Below are 21528 nucleotides of genomic sequence, written 5' to 3'. Positions count from 1 at the left end.
TTCTGTGTTACTTTTAAAGTTTACATATGTTGGGAAATCTTCCCTGTACCTAGTATTGGGAGGTAATATATTAAATTTATAATAGAATATAAATATTGTAAGTTTATAATTTTTAAATATACAATAGAATATTTTACTATATAATTTATAAATATATAATTTTATTATATACTTATAAAATACATTGCATACATTAATGTATTCTAAATAAATCATATAAATATATAATAAATTGTATGAATTTAAAAATTGGAGGAACAATGGTATGTGCACTTACTCCTGTGTGTATACACATATATCTTTTGTCTACCATATGGACCAGTATAAAATGTGATAGCATGAGTTCTGGTGAGGGCAGGGTCAAACAGGTGTCTTCATATACAGCAACTGTCTGTGTAAATGAAAAGCCATAAAAGAGCTTAATTCCTCTTACCTGGGTATTCCACTTCCAGAATTCTTAAAAGAATGATCATAGATTCACATCCATTGATACCGAGACAGCATTGTTTCTAATAGTAAAAGATTAGAAATAACTTACAAACTGAACTGTAAAGTATTGATGAGCGGGTAACAGTATATGCATAACACCAAATATTATGTGGCCATTAAAACGTATTTTAGGAAAATGTTTGAAAGTATAATATTAGGTGAAAATGCAGATGCGAGTTATAAAATAGTGCGTATAGTATGATCAATAGTACACATACATCATCTTGTTTAGCAATCTGTTCGTTCACCCATCCATTCCATCCTATGTCTTTTTTTTTTTTTATGTTGAAAAATTTATCTTTAGAATTAGCTGCACTCAGTTTAGTTGATCTCAGTTTTGTTGGCAACATCTAAAGCATCATCATTAGGAGTCTTCTCAGGGTGTTGACCTTGGCCACGTCAGTGTCATACAGCTTTTTCACAGCCTATTTGATCTTGTTGGCCTTGATATCCACAATGGACACATGTGTGCTGTTGACTTCTATCTTCTTCACTGCTGACTTGGTGGTTGGGGGGTTTGATGATGGCATAGTGGTCAGACTTGTTTCCTCTAATGTGCTTTTCTAAGGATATTTGGGCTGCCATCAGAGCTGTAGTGTCTTAGGCTATTGGAAGGCAGGTGACCTGCTGATCTTTTTTCTCTGGCTGAGGCCTTTCAGCTTCACTTTCTTGGCTTTCAACGCCTTTTCTTTGGCCTTGGCTTTTGGAAGTGAAGGGGCTTCCTTCTTTGTTTTTAGTACTATCTTTGTAAAAAGCCTACCTGTCTAATTGAGAACAGGCATGATAAATACCATAAATAGATTTATTTTATGCTTAATTTTTTTTCACATTTTCATTGCTAAAAAATACTTTAAAAATTCTTGTAAAAAACCTAATTCATTTTTTTGGAAAGATAAATAATTATGAAGACAGAAATAATATCACCTTGATTTATTTGTAAATGTGATTATACCAGCTACTGTGATGGTTGATTAAGCAACCTTTGGGAACCCTTTCATCCTAGATAGGAATACTTTCCCTGACTCTATTTAGAAATGTCACTGAGAGGCAGGTGAATTGGTCCGTTATTATTGTCCAACTTCCCCAAATCATTCCTTTTCCAACAGAGGAGGTGACCAGAGGAAGGACTCATGGATTTGGCAGAGTGTAAGCACAGAAACGGGGCCAAGGAATACCATCATAGGAATGGGAGAGGATCTATGAGGTGAAAATTGCTTCATTCCACTGGAGTTCAGAATGCTGTGACAGAGCCATGTAGCCATTTTTTCCAAATTAGAAGGTGGCAAATGGAAAGTGTCACTCTGGCCCCTCTTGGCTCTTTCTGATCTTGACTCCATAGTTCACTTGAGATGGAGCCACTTCTTCTTCATTCTGAGTAGGTTTTGCTTAATGGTACACATGAGGTGCTCAAGACTTGCATGTAGGCACAGAGCAGGTGGCTGGCTCCACAAGTCTCATTCGAGGTGCTGGAAAACCTTGACAACACAGAGACATAGTTGGACATCAGAATCAGGGTCTGGGCTGTTTCAGACAGTGGTAAAGTCCAGACTGTAAAGAATGGGGCTGGGAGTACCCCTCTCAGTTAAGTCACCCTTTTAGCCAGGTTCTGAAGGTTGTTCAAGACCTATTCATTTAGGAATATTTTCTACATTTTCTAAACATCCCCCCTTCTAAACACAAAGCTGTTCACATTAAACAATCATCCTAATTGGAAATGACAGGACCCTTCTGGCTGCCCAGTCAGGCCAAGTGAGGGGCATTACAGACAGAAACTGGGGTCTGCAGTAATCCTCTATCTGGAGAATAGACAGCCATGGGGGAAGATCTGTACAGAGTAACACATTCTCCTGTGAAGACTTTTGTCCTGACACTGGGTCTTGACTTTCCCATTTTTTATTTCTTCCTTTCACTCCTACCCACATCCTGTTGGAACAAGTCCTTTGGTTCCTAACCTGCTCTGGGGTTTACTTCCAAGTGCAAAGCAGAAGTACATCTGCACTTTCTCAGCAAACTCATCATTTGGGTCTCTTCATAATTAGATTTTTCAAAAGCCTCTCTCCTCATATATCAATTATTCCACTCCCTTAATCATCTTCCTCAGTGTTCTCCATGATCCTACTCATTTGTCAAACTGTCTGGGTCTGCGCTGCGGCATTTTCAAAAAAAGAGTGATACATACTAATGGCGTGCAATGTCTACTTGGCCATAGTCTTGGGGTCTTTCTCCTACATTTCTCCTACATCCTCCTTCTGCTCCCCACGTGCCCCTGCCAGATTATAGCATTGCTTTCAGTGTCTGAAAAAAAATATTGTTCAATGTAATGTATTTGTGGATTTCTGCGATAGTGGTTTTAGAAGTAAAGCATTCTGGAAAACAAAGCTCTCCGTGTCTATGTCCCTGTATACTGGAAGATCCAACCTCCTGAAACATTAACCAGTTTTACAACTAATTAACCTATGATAACCTTTGTGATAACTCAAGAGACACGATGAATTATGGAACAAATTTCTGATCCCATGTTGGATAGTTAGTAAGAGGGGAGGATGTGCCATTACTTGGGCACAGAACAGGCAGCCCTTCATTCCAAAGGGAGTGCCAGAGCCACCCCCCCCCCCCAGTTCTGCTATATGATTTAATCATGCTCCCAACCCCATCAAAATATGCACAAAAGGATTAAGTTACCAAGTTTTAGGCAACAGACATATATAAGGAAAGATACACATTTCCATAATTTGTCAAATAAGTCTTTCTGGAGAACCTGATACAAATATAATCTTTGACATGTTCTCTTCTACTTGTAGACATTATTTTATGATGGGCATATATTTATTCTTTATTACAGTCACTAAGCATGAGTGATTCACTTCTTCAGTTGATCTGTGAGTGTTATTAAATGCCTTATTCACTGATGGATTCATTCTTTTATCACATATTTATTAAGAGTTTACTATAGGTGGGGTACTGTGTAGGCACTGGGGATGGGATGGTAAGTAAAATAGATATGGTCCCTGTCCTCATAGGTTTTATAAATTAAGAGGGAAAGACATGTTAATCATAACATCCCACAAATATTTATAAAATCCTCGTAATGATAACTGGTAGTTCGAAGGCACCTTGGTGAAGGGCTTTTGGCTGGGATATTTCAGATTTCTGATTGGTTGAATTTGCCTGTGGTCATCCTGGACCAAACGAGACGCCCGTGTACAAATATGCCCTTCTCTGTGACAGCTCCGAAGGTGAGGTTATGTTGCATTGCCTATTTTTCATATGGTTTACCTAGTTTTTATTTGTATTTACTACATATTTAATTGTTTAGTTCATCAGATTCATGGGATAATGAGTCCCAAATGTAATGCCCCCACCCAAATGATACCTAGGAAACATATATACGTGTGTGTGTGTGTGTGTGTGTGTGTGTGTGTGTGTGTAGCATTACATAGACAGATTGTTGAAAGTCTGAAAATCATCTGGCTTGCTGGGATTCCATGTCCTTGGGATTAAAGTGAAATATGGGAAATGGAGTATCTTTTTGCTCTCAGTATTCACCAGTAAATGTCTGCATGGCAGACTTAACGAAGACTTGGGACCAAAGATGTTTGTGATGGTATTGAAACCAAAGGGCAGCATAGTAAAAAAAAAAAAAAAAAAAAAAAAGATATTGGACATCCCAGATTTTAGAAGTCCCTCAAGAGTTTCCTTCCTTAAGGAACCTTTGCTGCTAGTTCCTTCAGTTCAGGCTCCTTCATTTCCCCATGTTGCCCAGTCTATCCCAGATGTGCCCTGGGGGTGTCTTTCAACAACTATTTCCTTTTGTTGATGATATTAGGACTTGCTGAAGGGAACATAAAAGGATCCCATTATCAAATAAATTTGGGGAGCTCTGGTTCAGCCACAATAGGATTTTTAAAACAGATTTGTCAGTCTTTAGTATGCTAATACATGTTGTAAATTTCTAGGAAAGTGATTTTTAAAAAAATCTTTAAAAAGATTCATTTTAAGCATTTCTTACAAATTGTATCATTTATGATGATTTTGACCAGGCCACAGAACAAACCCTGACTTATAATGATCTGAGCAATGAGAAATTTTATTGTTTCGTGTGACTGGGAAGGTCCGCTGTGGGATAGTTGATCCTGTGAGTCAGTGACAGCATTAAGAGGTTAGGTTTTCCCTTCTTTGCCTCTGCCATATTCAGTATTGACTTTATACTCAGATTGGTAACAGAATGGCTGAAGCAGGTACAGGCCTCAAATTGAGAATGGCTATATCCTTAAGAAGAGGAGTGACCATTGCTTCCCAGGGCTTTTTCTTAGGAGATAAGAGACTTGTTCTAGAATCCCTCAGTAGACTATTTCTCACATGTCTTTGGCTAGAATTGGGTCTTAGCCTTATTGCTAAACTAATCCATAGCAAGGATGGATGAGCCCTTCCTTAAGCACCTGGCTACACATGGGATAAGTAGATACCTGCACAAAATAGAGTTTCCATTTGGAAGGAGATAAATGCTGGGCAGGCCGCTAATAATGTCCATTAAAGAAACATTTACAGAATTGTTTCCCTCCCAAAATTGGTATGTTGAAGCCCTAACTCTAATGCAACTGACTGTTTTTGGGGATAGAGTCTTCAGGAAGTAATTAAGTTTAAGTGAGGTCATAAGGATAGGGCTCCAATCTGATAAGACTGGTAGCCGTATAAGAAGAATGAGAGAAAGAGAGTGTACACCCAAGAAAAGCCAGATGAAGGCAGTGTGCAAAGGCAGCCATCTGCAAGCCAGGAAGAGAGATCTTACCAGAAACCAATCCTGCTGGACCTTGATCTCAGACTTCTAGTCTCCTGACCTGTTAGAAAATTAATTTATGCTGTTTAACCGATCCAGTCTGTAGTATTTTGTCATGGCAGCTCAAGCTGAAATTAATAGGAAATTAATATAATGCAGTTTTTTTTTTTTATAATTTTTTAAAATGTTTATTTATTTTTGAGAGACAGAGACAGAGCATGAGCGAGGAAGGGGCAGACAGAGAGGGAGACACAGAATCTGAAGCAGGCTCCAGGCTCTGAGCTGTCAGCACAGAGCCTGATGTGGGGCTCGAACTCAAGAACTGTGAAATCATGATCTGAGCCTAAGTTGGACACTCAACCGACTGAGCCACCCAGGCGCCCCTATAATGCAGTTTTTAGAAAAATTACAAATGCTCCTTTTTCTATACCAATTCCATTCCCTGGAGATTGCTGCTAAATACAATTTGTGGCATAAGTTCCTATTCTTTTTAATGCTTGCCAAATGTCCCTATATGTTCATATGTACATATGTGCATATATCATTCATTGCACATGCGTGCTTTCTTGTTTACTTTTTATTTAAATTAAAAAAAATGTTTATTTTTGGGAGAGAGAGAGAGAGAGAGAGAGAGAGAGAGAGAGAGAGGCAGAGTGTGAATGGGAGAGGGACAGAGAGAAAGGGAGACACAGAATCTGAAGCAGCCTCCAGGCTCCAAGCTGTCAGCACAGAGCCTGATGCGGGGCTCAAACCCATGAACCGTGAAATCATGACCTGAGCCGAAGTCAGATGCTTGACCGACTGAGCCACCCAGACACCCGCACTTTTTACTTTTTAACATTGACATGTTACTTACTGTTATTCAGGTTATTATCACTCAGCAAAAATACATAGGCCTATCCATTCCTTGTAAGAGTTGCATAGGTATATCATGCAGATGTATCATAATTTGTTCAACTATCTCAGTATGGAAGGATGTTGTGCGAGGTGGCTTGCACACTTATTTGAACACAGGATATTTGCTGGGATTTGTATTCAGCACAATAGCCTTTTGGACCTGCTGATTGTAACATTATAGGTTCCCTCTCGTTCTGTCTGTTGTCCTAAAAGAAGATTGCACTTCTTGAGACTCTCATGACATTTGACCACAGCAGAATGTAGTTGGCTGATGGTACCCAAAGGACATGATGGCAGAGGGCACTAATGAATGACCATGTGCTGGACGGTCATCATCTGATTCCTACTTTATCAAAAGTGCTAACTTCCCATTCTTTAGGGACCCAAGCACTTTGTTCTTTCATGCATGACATTGTACTGTTATGGAAATTGTGACATTCCTTAGCAGCTGACTTATTCCATCTTAGATGAACTTTTCTCTAAGCTACATGGCTCCAATAGAGTAAATCTGACTAATGAATTTATAGGCAGGCTTCTGGCAACATAAAAGATTCTGGCCTCCCTAGAAAAGGCTTAAACATTTTCCTGTTGTTTACGAGGAAAATTAGTTCTCATGATTTATGTTTTTTTGAACCTAATTTTATTTAGCAAAAAACTCTCTGCAAATGTAGGAAACCCACCCTAGAAAGGCATTTAATCTTTAAACCCATTTAGTCCTATCAGTTGGGGTTGTTAAAATAAACATGGATGATTCTCATATGCCTGGGGGTTGACACAACTGCCTGGTTTGCAAGAGCCAAGATAATTGTTGTGTTTATCGTAGACAAGGATGACCTTCCCTTGGGGCTTGGATTGATTTCCAACGGAAAGATTAGATTATTCTGTAAATCTAGGTCCCAGATGAATGCTGTTCATTGTTTTACACTGTTTCCATTTGTTGACCCAGTTGTTTGAAGGACAGATGCAGTACTTTGGAAGGTCTGTCTCACAATTTAATTTTTCATTTCTTCATTTTTAAGGCCTCATTTGGCTTGGATTTATTTTAGGTCACAGCACAGAGAAGTAGAGGAAAAGCAAAAGAGCTGGAGTTCTTAACTTGATGGATCAGAGACTTAAATTTTTTTAAAATGAAACTTCTCGGGGCACCTAGGTGGCTCAGTCGGTTAAGCGGCCGACTTCGGCTCAGGTCATGATCTCGCGGTCCGTGAGCTCGAGCCCCGCATCGGGCTCTGTGCTGACCGCTCGGAGCCTGGAGCCTGTTTCCGATTCTGTGTCTCCCTCTCTCTCTGATCCTCCCCCGTTCATGCTCTGTCTCTCTCTGTCTCAAAAATAAATAAAAACGTTAAAAAAAATTTTAAAAAAAATGAAACTTCTCTCTGAATTTCAAAAAATCATAAGAAAAAATATCTTTACCAAGTCCACTCAATCCTTTGTGCCTCATATAAGTCATCTATGGTGTCTTTCTAGACAAGGGTGACTTACCAATTACTCAAACTGCAGACCCTGGAGGGGGAGATACCCCCTATGGTTCATTGTTTAAAGGTGGTAATTTTATAGCATTTCTTACTTCCATCATATTCTTCTGCTAGAGTAATAGCCGCTGGGATTTTCATTAATTTTCATCATGGTTTTGCTGCAAAGAATCAGGAATTCATTACATTGGAAAAAAGTGTAGCCTTCTTATTCAAACTCCCATCCACTTATAGTGCTCTTTCATGTATTTTAAGTGCACGGCATATAACAATGGTGTAAAAAATATAATTACATAGCTGCTAATATACTGATAATCAAAAGCATATTAGGTATGTTTTGCATTATTTAGCCTGTGTGAATACTTATATGTGGTAAAATGCATATCTATTATTAACATCACACTCTACTTGGCTAACACAATTTTGATAATACATAGGAATAGTCCAGTCTACAGGTGTCCTAGAACTACTGTAGATTTGTCAATGGGTCAACCAAGACCTAGCAAAGATATGGAGAATTCTGTGTAGGATATTATATTTTCCAAATCTTTTCCTCTCTTCTCCATAGAGAAGGGTCACCACAAAACGTCACCCTTAAGTAGAGGGTGCTCTCATAGTCAGGAAGGCTATCTTGGGCAGGGTGTTGATTAAAGACATCATGTGCCTATCATCATTCTGGTCTTCTAGTCTGGATATAACTAACAAACACACATAGTTTCCTACTGCCCACATTTGAGTTGCTTGACCACAGAGTAGGAGCTGCCTTAAATAGAAAATGACTTTTAGAAATCTTTCAGTCCACAAAGATGATGCTGTCACATAACATTGTGACTCAGTGGGTTGGCAGACCCTTTTTTTTCACAGTATGCAGAAAATGTATTGTGTCCATCTTCACTGGGAAAGCTTTGTCCAGGGATCAGGTGATGGCAGCTAGTCTTCATCTCCAAACCCATGATGTACATCAGGTACCACCAAAGAAACATCATGGCTGGAGGGAGGGGTAGAAAAGCAATGGAGAGGAGCAGTGTTACAGATTGTTAGAGAATATCAAAATTCTTATATGCAAATGTGGAATGTGTCCAACTCTCAGGCCACCTTAGGAATTTGCGGCATCCTTTTTTTGCTGAAATGCATTTATGTGGAGCTTTAGAACTTTGAATCTGTCTTATCAGCTACTTTAGTATGTTGCATGGGTCCAAGAGAGTTGGAAGCTCCTTCTCGTCTAAGGGTATTTGTAATGCAAGAACAGATAGTCCTGGACACATGTAGGGGGGAGGTGCCTGAAGACAAAGAAGGCCAATTTGAGACCATCAATTTAACTCCATTACAAAAGTTCGACAGACTAAACTCTGTGTTGGACATGGGGGTAGGGGCACTTTCATGTGGCCCTGTTTCCTCACCTCTTCCTTTTCTCTGCTTTTCTTTCTCAATCAGTTTCTTAGAAGAAAGACATTGTGCTGTAGAACCAGCACTATACTTGGAATCAGAAGACCTGGGTTTAAATATCTGCTCTGAGAAGGTTTTGTTAGTCTCCCCAATTGTAGTTTCTTCATAATAAGATGGGACAACCTCAGATCTGTTGTAAAAAATTTGAAACAAGTAAGTAAGGACTTGGCATGGAGCCTGCCACATTGTGAACACTCAGTGGATTCCAGTGACTGACAATCCACTTTCAGAAGAACCTTTTATGTTGGGGGTGACATTTTATCATCCTTAAAATAGCAAAAGTTCAATGTCCTTATTCCCTACCATCTGGAAGCTGTGGGAAGCTTTCATTTGGATAGCATCCATGGAGACCTACCACATGCAAAGCCTGGGTGCTAGGTGTTGTGAGAGTTACCAGGGTTCATCCTTTCCCTGGAGAGGATAAAGATTACATAAGGGGTCTGAGGGCAAGGGCATAAATTACTATTTAATAATCACCTCAAAAGGCTCTGAGAGGCTGAGGGAAATACAAAAAGTGGGAAGTTCATCCATGGCTATGAGAATCAAAATATTTCATGATGTAGATCTGTGTTTGCCAATCTAGGCACAACACATTCTCAAGAGTCTGAGAGCTGCACACAATGAAAAAAAATGTTTTTCTTGTACTTGAAAGTCACAGTGTACCAACTTACCTGAGATATATACAAAACTTGTCTTTTAAGTGATAATTTAGGGTTGAAAATATTTTCAGAAGAGTTTCTTAAGATATTGATTCCAGAACTAGCAATCTGAATATTGTTTTCCTTTGTGAGGTTTTTGTATATTACTCAAGAATAAGAAACTGTTGTTTCAGATGAGAGTGGGGGGTTGGGTAGAATTTTGACCCACAGCCTTTCTGGGTTTCTGTTTGAGAGATTGCCCCCTACATTGAAAGACCCCTTCAGCCCCATCTGCTGTCCCATTACAGCTATTTCTGGGCTGTGGCTTCCTTCCCTTTGCTTCATTTGTCAGTAGACTTTCTATTTGTCTCCCAAAATTTGTTAGAATCTTTGGTTGGCTTATGACTTCCCCCTCTCATTACCTCCACTGTTATGAAATTATTTGTTTTGCATTTCCACAATGAAATTAATGGGGTTTTGGGAGGAAGGGAAGTGAACTCATTAAGAGTTTTACTTTGAACGAGAAGCTCGTATCTCTTGTGCCACCTTTCCATCCATCCATCCATCCATCCATCCATCCATCTGTCCGTCCATCCACCCATACATCCCATAGGCAAAGACTTGTTTACGGTACAGTGGTTATGAATAATTCAGGAATTCCAAATGGAATAGAAACAGAACTGTAAACAGAGGAAAAAATTCCTTCACCTTGCAATCTAGGCAAAGCCATCAAATTCTTCATGGTACTTCTGGATGAAGATTGAAGGATGAGGCTTACAGTGGGTGAGGGGTCTGGGAAAATATCCAAGCTCTCTAGAGAGAGTCTGAAACAAAGCAGGTGGACTCCACCAGTAGCTCTGGCTGCTACCAGCTCTGGCTTTACTACAAGCTTGTTGACTTACCTTGAAGAATCATGATGCCACACCCCCTTCTCAGCAGAGCTGAGCAGCCTGCCCATTGTCATTCCCCCTTACCCAGTCAGTGCCTTCCTTGCCCCCTTGCCCTCGTCCCATATTCCAACTCACTCCTGATAGTCTTAAAAAAAAAAAGTTCTTGGCGCGCCTGGGTGGCTCAGTCGGTTAAGCGTCCGACTTCGGCTCAGGTCATGATCTCGCGGTCTGTGAGTTCGAGCCCCGTGTCGGGCTCTGTGCTGGCAGCTCATAGCCTGGAGCCTGCTTTCAATTCTGTGTCTCCCTCTCTCTCTCCGACCCTCCCCTGCTCATGCTCTGTCTCTCTCTCTGTCAAAAATAAATAAACATTAAAAAAAATTAAAAAAAAAAAAGTTCTTTGTGACCCTTATTTTATGTGGTTTCTAGAGGTAATGTGGGGTTAAGATTAAGGTACATTTAAGTTTAGCAGAAGACTTTTGCCATCTATTCACTTATTAATTTATTCAGACACCAAGCCTGTATTTAAAAATTACTATGGGGGCGCCTGGGTGTCTCAGTCACTTAAGTGTCTGACTCTTAATTTTGGCTCAGGTCATGATCTCACAGTTTGTGAGTTTAAACCCTATTTTGGGCTCTGCACTGAAAGCATGGAGCCTGCTTGGGCTTCTCTCCCTCTCTCCTCCTCCCCTACTCTCTCAAAAATAAATAAATAAACATTAAAAAACATATTTAAAAAACTACTATGGAGCAGGTGCTCAGACTTCAAAGATCATAATACAGTTTCTGTCTTCAGAGAACTTCTAGCCAAATATGGAGTTAAATATACAAGTAGATCATGTCTGTGTTACTGTAAAAATGCTGTGGTAAGAGAAAGTAGAAACTGTGATGGAAACTCAGAGGAAGAACTTTCCAGAAGTTGAAACTGAGGTAACAGGGGCTGGAACTTGAGCTGGATTGTTGGGAGGTAGGGAGGAGTTTGCTAGATGGGAAAAGGCAAAGGGAGGGAAAGCTTTTTAGAGAATGAGAATCCTCCCATTGCTTGTCTAAACCTGTGGTAAAATGCCAGACCATGATGTGTGGAGGGGAATTTCAAGTAGCACTATGTGTCTTGAGTTCTCTGGAAGATTATAAGTAATGTTGGATTTGTTGACAATAAAGCCAGTCCTTTAAAGAAGTGGGGTTGGAGCACTTAGGTGGCTTAGTTGGTTACATGTCTGACTCTCAGGTCATGATCTCATGGTTTGTGGGATCAAGCCCCATATCGGGCTTGCGCTAACAGCACGAAGCCTGCTTGGGATTCTCTCTTTCCCCCTTTAACCGACTCTCCCCCTCTCCCTCTCTCTCTCTCTCTCTCTCTCTCTCTCTCTCTCTCTCTTTATTTCTCTCTCTTTCTCTCTCAAAAGAAATAAATAAACATTTAAAGAAGTGGGATTGCCCCTATCATCTGAATTTTAGTGAAGCCTCTGATTTCTAGAAGAGATTCAATACTCCAAGGATGTTGGGAATCCCAGGCATTAATCCTGTCAGTTGAGAAATGAGTGCCAAGTCATGGTAAGGCTTTGAGACAGACAAAAATGAATAATGGCTTCTGTTGTCTGGAACCTCAGACTCTAGTTTGGAAAGAGTCTCTGAAAACTCATGGATCTCTTTTCAGGTGATAGTCTGTAATTTTAGTTCAGAGAGAGGGATGTTTATGGAGTCTTTGCCTTGAGGTCCAGCAATCATGGCACCACTAGGAGACATCACTGAGGGTCTTGAGAATTTTGCAGGAAAGAATCATGTCCCAGGAGCACTCCTCTCCACCAAGTCTACTGAGCACCCGCTACTTGGGTCCGTGGTTTACAAGTGTGATCTGGAGACCACCAGCATCAGTGGCACCTGAGAAATTGTTACAAGTGCAATTTCTGAGGCTGCCAACCGGGACCTCCTAAGGCAGAAATTCTGGAGGCAGGCCCACCACCCTGTTTTCACAAGCCCTACAAGAGGGTTTTGATGCTCACTCCAGCTGGAGAACCACTGGCTGGGTGACTGGTGAACTTTTCTGGTGCTATTCCCATGTCCTGTAAAGAGAGGGAGCACTTTGCAGGCCATTGCCCTCTTAGCCCTTCTTTCCTAAAAGACCTAAGTTGGTTTTTTGAAGAGAGGACTCATCAGATCCAATGACAACTTTTTTTGTAGTAAAATGCACACCACAAATAATTTACCATTTTAACCATTTTACAGTGTATGATTGAGTGGCCTTAATTATATTCCTGATGTTGTGCAACCATTACCACTATCAATTTTTAAAACCTTTTTGGTACCCCAAATAAAACTCTGTAACCATTACGGAATAGCTCTCATTCTCCTCCCCACCGGCCCCAGATTGCCTTGAGTCTGGATATGAATTTGCCCATAATAGTTAGCTCATATAAGTGGAAAGAATCATACAACATTTGTTTTTTTTTGTGAATGACCACCTTTCAAAGTGCTGGTTGTATTTGTGCTGGGGGTGCTAAGTCTTGGCACCAAGCTTGGGGGTCCCTCTGTTATCCCTCAACCAAACAGGCCAGAATGGTCAGGCTTGTCTTTGCTCTGGCCTTTAGCCGGATCAGAAATCAGACACATTTTTTTAAGCCTATTTGTTTATTTTGAGAGAGAGAGAATGCAAGTGGGGTAGGGGGAGACAGAGAGAAAAGGCTCTCTCTGTGAGATCATGACCTGAGCTGAAGTCTGACACTTAACCAACTGAGCCATCCAAAATCAGATCTCCAAAATCAGATACGTTTTTATTTATTCATGAGGTCAGGAAATATCTATTGGGTACCTGCTCTGTGCTATGCAATGAGATAGGGATCCAGTCTTTCCTTTTTGCGTCCAAATATTTCTAGATGGGTTGAATCACAGGAATATGACTAAATGTGTGATATAGCAACTGATCTACTACAGCAATATAACAAAACATTCTGTAACATTTTATTTTGCATATATGTGTATGATTATATACTGTACTCATTATACATTTATATATATGTACACACATTACAGAATAGGCTTAGAGTCACATATCCATGTATATTTTACTTTATGAATAATTTAAGAAAGCCCAAAGGTAATATTTGCTTTAAGTACTAACTTGAGAGTTACACCCCTCTGTAGAGAAAGAGTGCCCTGTATGTGAGAGTTTATTGGAATCCCCACCCTTCTTCTCCCCCGCCCTCAGACATTACTCTTCCTCGTCCTGGCCTTGGGGAGTCTCAAAGGCTTGTGTCCAAATCCTTGATCCTGCTGCCCCTACCCCTGAATTTAGAAGTCCTTCCAAACCATTTCTGCTTTGCGGAGTTGCTCCTCTGACAGACCAGGTGGGGTGGGGTTGTCCCAGCCTTGGCTGCAGAGCTGAGCTCCTGGTTCCCTGGCTCAGGCAGTAGTCACCCCTCGATCACACTTCCTGCTGAGTATTACTAACCACACCAGTCTGAGGTCTGTGTTTTAATTTCTCCTATAAAAATTTTCCATGATGAATGATGGCTCCCACAAACTGTCTTTGGCAGCATCTGGACAGAGCTGGGAGGTGGGGGTTGTTTTTTCTTCCTCTCCCCCACCCCCACCCTCCAGAGAAAGAGGGACAGTTTCCATGCTGGGCACAGGATCAGTTCAACCTTTACACTATGTGTTCAGGGTTTTTCTTTTCTTTTCTTTCATGATGCTAGAGCCATCTTGGTTTCCATTTTTATTTTCTCCTCTCTCCCTTGAAAATGGTGATCAGGGGCACCTCAGTCAGTTAAACATCTGACTTCGGCTCAGGTCATGATCTCACAGTTCATAGGTTCTGGGTTCGAGTGTCACATCTGGCTCCACACTCACAGTATGGAGCCTGCTTGGGATTCTCTCTTTCCCTCTCTCTCTGCCCCTCCCCTGCTCTCTCTCTCTCTCTCTCAAAATAAATAAACATTAAAAAAAAAAGAAAATGCTGATTAGCAAGATCCATTTTCCATCCATTTTCCTTGGTAACTCAGCTTCTCACGTGTGCACGTGTGTGTGTGTGTGTGTGTGTGTGTGTGTGTGTGTGTGTGTGTACTTTTATCCATCCAGCTACTCGTTTTCAAGCCAGGCAGGAGGCCGGGACTGTACCAGATGGCATTCTGGGTGCCTGTGCTCTGCAGGCAACATGTTCTATCCCTTGTAAAAGTCCTCTTGCTTTATCTGCCTGTTATTTAGCTAATTCCTACCCACCCCCCCACAACCACCACCACTTTCTGTTTCTGCTGTTACACCCCCACATCCCCCAGCCAGCTCTAGAGAGGCTTTAGGGGCAAATTCTTAGGACCACTTCCTTCTTTCTTTCTGACCATTTTCTTCCTTCTTTCTGAAAGCTCTATGGGCCCAGTGTTGGGGTTAAGGGCCCAGGGGCATTAAGTGCTCAGATGTTGGGTCAGACCAACTCAAGGCCAAATCCCAGCCCTGTTGCCTTCTAATGCTACTTCAGACAGGTTAATGTACCTTGATTAGTTCCTTCATCTTTAAAATGGGGATTGTTGTGAGAAATAACTGAGCTACCGTTACGTCTCATAGGAAGCTGTCAAGAAATCCTGTTAGCTCTAAATTCAAAACATATCGGTGTTCCTCTTGAGATCACTCTGGCTGTGCCCTGAAGGAGGAGGCCTGGAGTGTACATGCTTGCACTGGTTTTAGGTCCATAATAGTAGTTAGGTGGCAGGTGAAATTTAGAGAATTTCTATTTATTTAAATCTTAAAAACTTTATTTTCAACCATGTTTTCTATTTTTTTTTTTTCAGTGTAAAAGCCTGGGTCTCTTCTGTAATTTTATTACTGAGAATTGTATTATTCTTTTGGCTGCCATGATACATGAGGTTGCTTTTTTAAAATTTTCATTTCTGAACTACTCATTGTTAGTGTATTATACAAAATACAGTTGACTTTTGTATAGTGATCTTTTCTCGTGGTCACATTGCAGAACTTGCTCTGATAATCTTTTGGTGGATTCTTTCAGACTTTATCTATACAAAATCGAGCCATCTGTAAATGGAGATTGTTTTAGTTCCTCTTTTCTAGTTTGTATGCCATTCATTCATTCATTCATTCATTCATTCCTAAATGCTGCGTCTAGGACCTCCTGTACAGTGTTGGACAGAGGTGGTGGGTGACGATGGGCATCATTATCTTGTTTCTGATCACAGGGGAAAAGTATTCATTCTTTTTTTTTGTCTGTGTATCATGTTAGCTGTGAGTTTCAAGTAGATCCCTTTATCAGGTAGAGAAAATTCTCTCGTATCCCTAATGTGGTGAATGTTTTTATCATGAAAGTGTGATGGATTTTATCAAATGCTTTTTCTGTGTCTGTTGAGACAGTAATGTGGATTTTATCCTTTATTCTGTTCCTATGGTGGATTATTACATTGGTTGACTTTCAGATGTTAAACCAATCCTGCATTCTTGGGATAAATCCCACTCTGGCCATGGCATGTAATCTTTTTTGTTTGTTTCTGCGTTTGGTTTGCTCCTTGTAGAGCAAGCTCCTTGTAGCTTTCTACTGGTTTCTATTCTGGTCTGTCTCCAGTTTCTACTCTTGCTTCCCTAGAGTCCTTTTTCATTTTCATTTAAAAAAGTAGAGTAGCCAGAGAAACCTTAAAACATGTTAGATCATTTGCTCAAAATCCTGTAGGGAATGCTTTGCTTGGAGGGAAGTGGAAGCGTTTACAGTGCTTTCCAGACCCTGTGTGAATTGTCCCTGTTCCTCCCGTCAGCTCCAACTCTCCTCTCTCACCCTCTTTGGCTCCAGCAGCCCTGTCCAACTTGCTTGTTCTTGAACAAATCAGCCTGTTGTCATTCAGGGTGTCTGCACGTGCTGCCTTCTGATATTTATACGGCAACTTCCTTTCTTTTCACGTCTCAGATATTGCCTCCTCCATGAGGCCTACTCCAGACAGTCTCTTAAATCTTAACCCATCCCAGCACTTCTGATCTCTTTACCCTGTTTTTACTTTTTTCTGTTTTTCCCTTAGCATTTATCGCATTTTAGAATACAAATTTAATGTATTACTCAAAAATATTGTATACTAGCTATTTTTTTGTCATGCTACCTCAACCCTTTTGAACACAAAAATCTTTGGTTTATCAGTTTATCCCAGCACATAGTTGGTGCTCAATAAATATCTCTGGATGAATGAATAGTGTATATGAAGCTCCTAGAGCAGAGCCCAATTTTTGGAAAAGGCTCAACAAATATTTGATGGTGCTCTGTATTCAAATACTATTAAATGGTGGGGGGAAGAATAATGCAAAATGAAGGATTCTTGTTTTCTGGAGTTTGCAGACTGCAGGGAGGAGACAGAGATTAATAAAATAATCACATCACTGAGTGAATAATTAAAAATCAAATTGTGCAATGAGAAAACGGGGGGAAAGGATAAACACACCCATAAAGTACATGGACCTAGATTAGTCATCAAGGAAGTCTTCCCTGAGGAGGTGAAAACTAAACTAGGATTGAAAGGATGAGGTAGTAACTACATGTGAAGGAGGAGGGAAGGCCCAGAGCATTTCAGGCTGTGGCGTTAGCAAGGACAAAGGACAAGTGATGGGAACATGTTCCAAGGATTGGCAGAGGGAATATTGGCCTTATGGACCATAAGAGAGGGTGATGTGAGACAAGGCTGGGTGGAGGGGTGGTGGCAGGCAGATTTGGTAGAGCTTCCTGGACCATGTTTCAGATTTAGGTTGTTATCCAAGAGCAAGACTGGGTGTGGGGTGGCAATGTGAGGGTGCCCTAACCAGGTGTTCTTGAGAAGATCACTCTAGTTGTAGCTTGAGAGGTTATGGAGAGATTTGTTTTGGAGTTATGGCAGTAGTTAAGGGAGAGATATTTGGGTGATTTTCATGATTTCTACTTCTTTATGCTTAACTGTATTTTCTAATATATCTAAAATGATCATGCAGCTCAATTTGCATTTATTATGCAGGAAATTAAACTGTAAATTTCAACCAAGAGCTAATAACTCTAGAAACTCCAGAAATTACATTTCTCAGTGATGTCCCAGACCCCCATATGCTTGGACTAGGGTGGAAACATCAGAGATCGAAAAGAATGGACAACTTAAGAGCACTCTAGACCTTGAAATGGGGGTGTTTGAGTGTGTGCCCGGTAAAGGCAAGCTGGGGAGGAGGCTGCATGCTCGGTTTCTGAGAAGGTAGTGTTCCATTCTCTGGAAAGGAGAGGACGAGAGAGGGTCACGTCCTGATGAGGAGATTATTAGGATCATGGTATCTGAATGCTAAAGATTACAAGAAGCTCTGTGTGGTATGTAGAACTGAAGATACCCTCCACCCCGTGATCCCCATCTCCTGGTGTTTATACTTTTGTGTATTCCGCTCCCCTTGAGTGTGGGGAAGAGTTGGGACTTGCTTCTAACTAATAGAATATGACAAAAATATAGCATGTTTGTCCTGTGATTATGTTGTGTTTTATCAGACTCTATCTTATTTACATATTCACATGGAAACTCTCCCTGTTCGTGAAGAAAGTAGTCACGTTGGGGAAACCCACTTTGCAAGGAACAGCGGGTGGCCGCTAGGAAGCTGAGACTGGTCTTTTAGCCAACAGACAGCAAGATGCCAGGGTCCTCAGCAAAATGATGTTGCCAACAGCCTGTTTGAGAGGGGAAGCAGACCCTTCCCCAATGTAGCCTTTAGATGGATCCTCAGCCCTGGCTGATGCCTAGCTGACACCTGACAGTCTTGTAAAACCATAACAGAGAATTTAGCTAAGCCGTGGGTTCCTGCCCCATGGAAATGGTAAGATAATGAGTGCTGTTTGAAGCTGCTCAGTTTGTGGTAACTTATTACACAACAATATAGATAAAAAAAATCTAGGTGGCAATTTCTATATCTAGGCCATCTGAGTTACAGAATATTTTTTTAAAATTTTTATTTGTTTTGAGACAGATCACGAGCCAGGGGAGGGGCAGATAGAGAGAATCCCAAGCAGGGTCTGCACTGCCAGTGTGGAGCGGATGCGGGGCTTGAACTCAGGAACTGCCGAGATCATGACCTGAGCCAAAACCAAAAGTCGGATGCTTAACCCATCGAGCCACCCAGGCGCCCCTGAGTTATAGACTATTTCACTTCCAAGAGATAATTTGGTCATTCTGTTTCTCCATGTACTGGGGAATAGGGACTCGTTTTTCTCCAGGGGCCTCTCCTGACTGGCAAATGACAGCCTGCGGGCTCACCATCTGCAAACACATGTGCAGACATGAACCTTCACTTCCTCACTTAGTTCTGCCAGTGATGCCATTCAGGTTCATGTCGTGTTTCAGGAAGTGTGGTAGATTTTAATTTAATTTAATTTTCCTTAATTTAATCTTTGCTTCACCTCACTCTTCATACCTTCCCATCAGTTACATCTTATTATACCCACTTTACAGATGAGGAAACCAAGATTTGGAGCAGTCAAGTAAGCCCAGAACCCACGACCACAAAAGTGGCACCTCCAGGCTTCTAACCCAAGCTCTGTAGCTCCTAATTCATCAGCTCAGCTCTGGCATTCACGGACCTCTGTGGCTTTGCTACCAATAGAGTTCTCCTTCCTTGTCACCATGCTACCTCTAAATATCATCATCCACTCATGCTTCAGCTTAACTGCTTCCTGTAGGCAAGCGCTGGAGTCAAGTGGAACAAGTTGTTTGTTTCATTGGCCCAGTGACACATTAATCCTATGATATGACCTCGTACCAGTCACCTACCTGACCTCTTGAACTGCGCAGCCCTTATTGAAATGATGAAGAAATTGAACTGAGAGCTATCTTATAATCTTTCTAGAACTATGTTGAAGGTGGAGAGATCACTAGATCTCTAGAGCACTAGCTCTAGAGTCAGGCAGATGTAGACTTTTGTGTCAACACTGCCTCTTGCTAGCTGCGGGAACGTGGAACTTGGAACTTTGCTCATTGTAAGACAGAACTGATGATTTCACCCTCTGGTATTCCTGTGAAGATTAACTGATGTGTAATCATGTCCATAGGACACTTAGCACAGGGCTTGGCATTTATACGGGCCCCCCAAAGAGTGGAGACAAATGACTTAAGACTATTATAAAGCCTCTTAAAGTTTATTTCTACTTGAAGAAGTAAATTGAATTCTTGTAAGTCTGTGGCTTTTTGCTAAATTCATGACAAAAGAATATTTAGAAATTTGCCAGTGGTTTAAGTTTGGCTTTATCTGAGGAGGAGCATGGAAGTGACCTCTGACCTCTAGCATCTTGACTGAGTTAGCCCACCCCATTGGGACAATGGATAGGATAGAGGCTGTTCTACTCCTTTGGGTATTGTTGTAGTTTTCTTGGAGCAGGGTATTTTGTAAGAATCTATTAAATGACCCATTCAGTGATGTACAGTCAGGGAAAGTTGATGAAGGAGGACATTTTGGCATTTCTATTTTCAATCCCACTTGGACATCCAGCTGGGGGGTGCACATAATGTGGGATGGTGGTATGGGTTTAAACTCTGAGAAAATAAGCCCTCTCAAAAAGTCCTCTTCTGTGGCCAAAATGAAGAAATCAGGAGACTATAGATGCTGGAGAGGATGTGGAGAAACAGGAACCCTCTTGCACTGTTGGTGGGAATGCAAATTGGTGCAGCCGCTCTGGAAAGCAGTGTGGAGGTTCCTCAGAAAATTAAAAATAGACCTACCCTATGACCCAGCAATAGCACTGCTAGGAATTTACCCAAGGGATACAGGAGTGCTGATGCATAGGGGCACCTGTACCCCAATGTTTATAGCGGCACTCTCAACAATAGCCAAATTATGGAAAGAGCCTAAATGTCCATCAACTGATGAATGGATAAAGAAATTGTGGCTTATATACACAATGGAATACTACGTGGCAATGAGAAAGAACGAAATATGGCCCTTTGTAGCAACATGGATGGAACTGGAGAGTGTGATGCTAAGTGAAATAAGCCATACCAAAGACAGATACCATATGTTTTCACTCTTATGTGGATCCTGAGAAACATAACAGAAACCCATGGGGGAGGGGAAGGAAAAAAAAAAAAAAAAAGAGGCTAGAGTGGGAGAGAGCCAAAGCATAAGAGACTGTTAAAAACTGAGAACAAACTGAGGGTTGATGGGGGGTGGGAGGGAGGGCAGGGTGGGTGATGGGTATTGAGGAGGGCACCTTTTGGGATGAGCACTGGGTGTTGTATGGAAACCAATTTGACAGTAAATTTCATATATTAAAAAATAAAAAAATAAAAATAAATAATAAAAATAAAAAAAAAATAAAATAATCTTAAAAAAAAAAAAAAAAAAAAAAAAAGTCCTCTTCTGTGGAATCAGTGAAACTACCAGCAACATGGGTGCTGGATGTCCATGTGGAGCGGGGAACAGCTCAGCACCCCAAAGGCACTGATTTTGGGGCCCCTGTTCACTGTCTCAATGCAGTGGATTTGGTTTCTTGGAGTGGAAGTGAATATTTTCTTACTTACTTAGACTTTAGCTGCTTAAAGTTTTGCTTTATTTGTATTTATAGCCGTTGGTTGACAAAGTGGTTACCTCATTTCTGATGGGTTTTACATTCTTAGTTACACTGGGAGAGCAGGAGAGAAGCAGAGAGATATGCTCAGAGAGTGGACCGAATTCCAGATATTTACTGTCAAAATAGACCCTGAAATACAGAGCCTCTGGGTGACATTCACATGAGTGGCTTGGTGCCTGGATCTCAGCACCATCTGGGAGATCAAATACTTTGTGTTTGCTCACTAGTTCATTAGTTGATTCCAGACGTTTGTTCTTGTTCAGATCTTTTATGGACCCTATCCATTAAACAACATCTTTGTAAGCTTTTTATTTTTAAAGGAAAACATTTACATCAGATTCCCCGTATGCACACATGCGTGTATATGCATTGAAATAAAAGTTTC

General features: G+C 40.9%; 1 protein-coding gene and 1 long non-coding RNA gene across 3 annotated transcripts in view; one reads left to right on the top strand and one right to left on the bottom strand.

Moving 5' to 3' along the window:
* Positions 1-21528, top strand: part of AGBL1 (AGBL carboxypeptidase 1) — an 832432-nt gene that overhangs the window by 104550 nt on the left and 706354 nt on the right. The gene's annotated exons all lie outside the window — the stretch shown is intronic.
* On the bottom strand, positions 1405-19517 carry LOC109273403 (uncharacterized). Its single transcript, XR_002083027.2, has 3 exons — positions 19351-19517; positions 7646-7796; positions 1405-1964 (listed from the first exon to the last, which is right to left on the bottom strand). It is a non-coding gene; the product is annotated as an uncharacterized LOC109273403 (long non-coding RNA).

The sequence above is a fragment of the Panthera pardus genome, unplaced genomic scaffold (assembly GCF_024362965.1).
Source record: "Panthera pardus isolate Hobbes unplaced genomic scaffold, ASM2436296v1 HiC_scaffold_24, whole genome shotgun sequence".
Lineage (NCBI taxonomy): Eukaryota > Metazoa > Chordata > Mammalia > Carnivora > Felidae > Panthera > Panthera pardus.
This window is presented reverse-complemented; position numbering and strand designations above follow the sequence as displayed.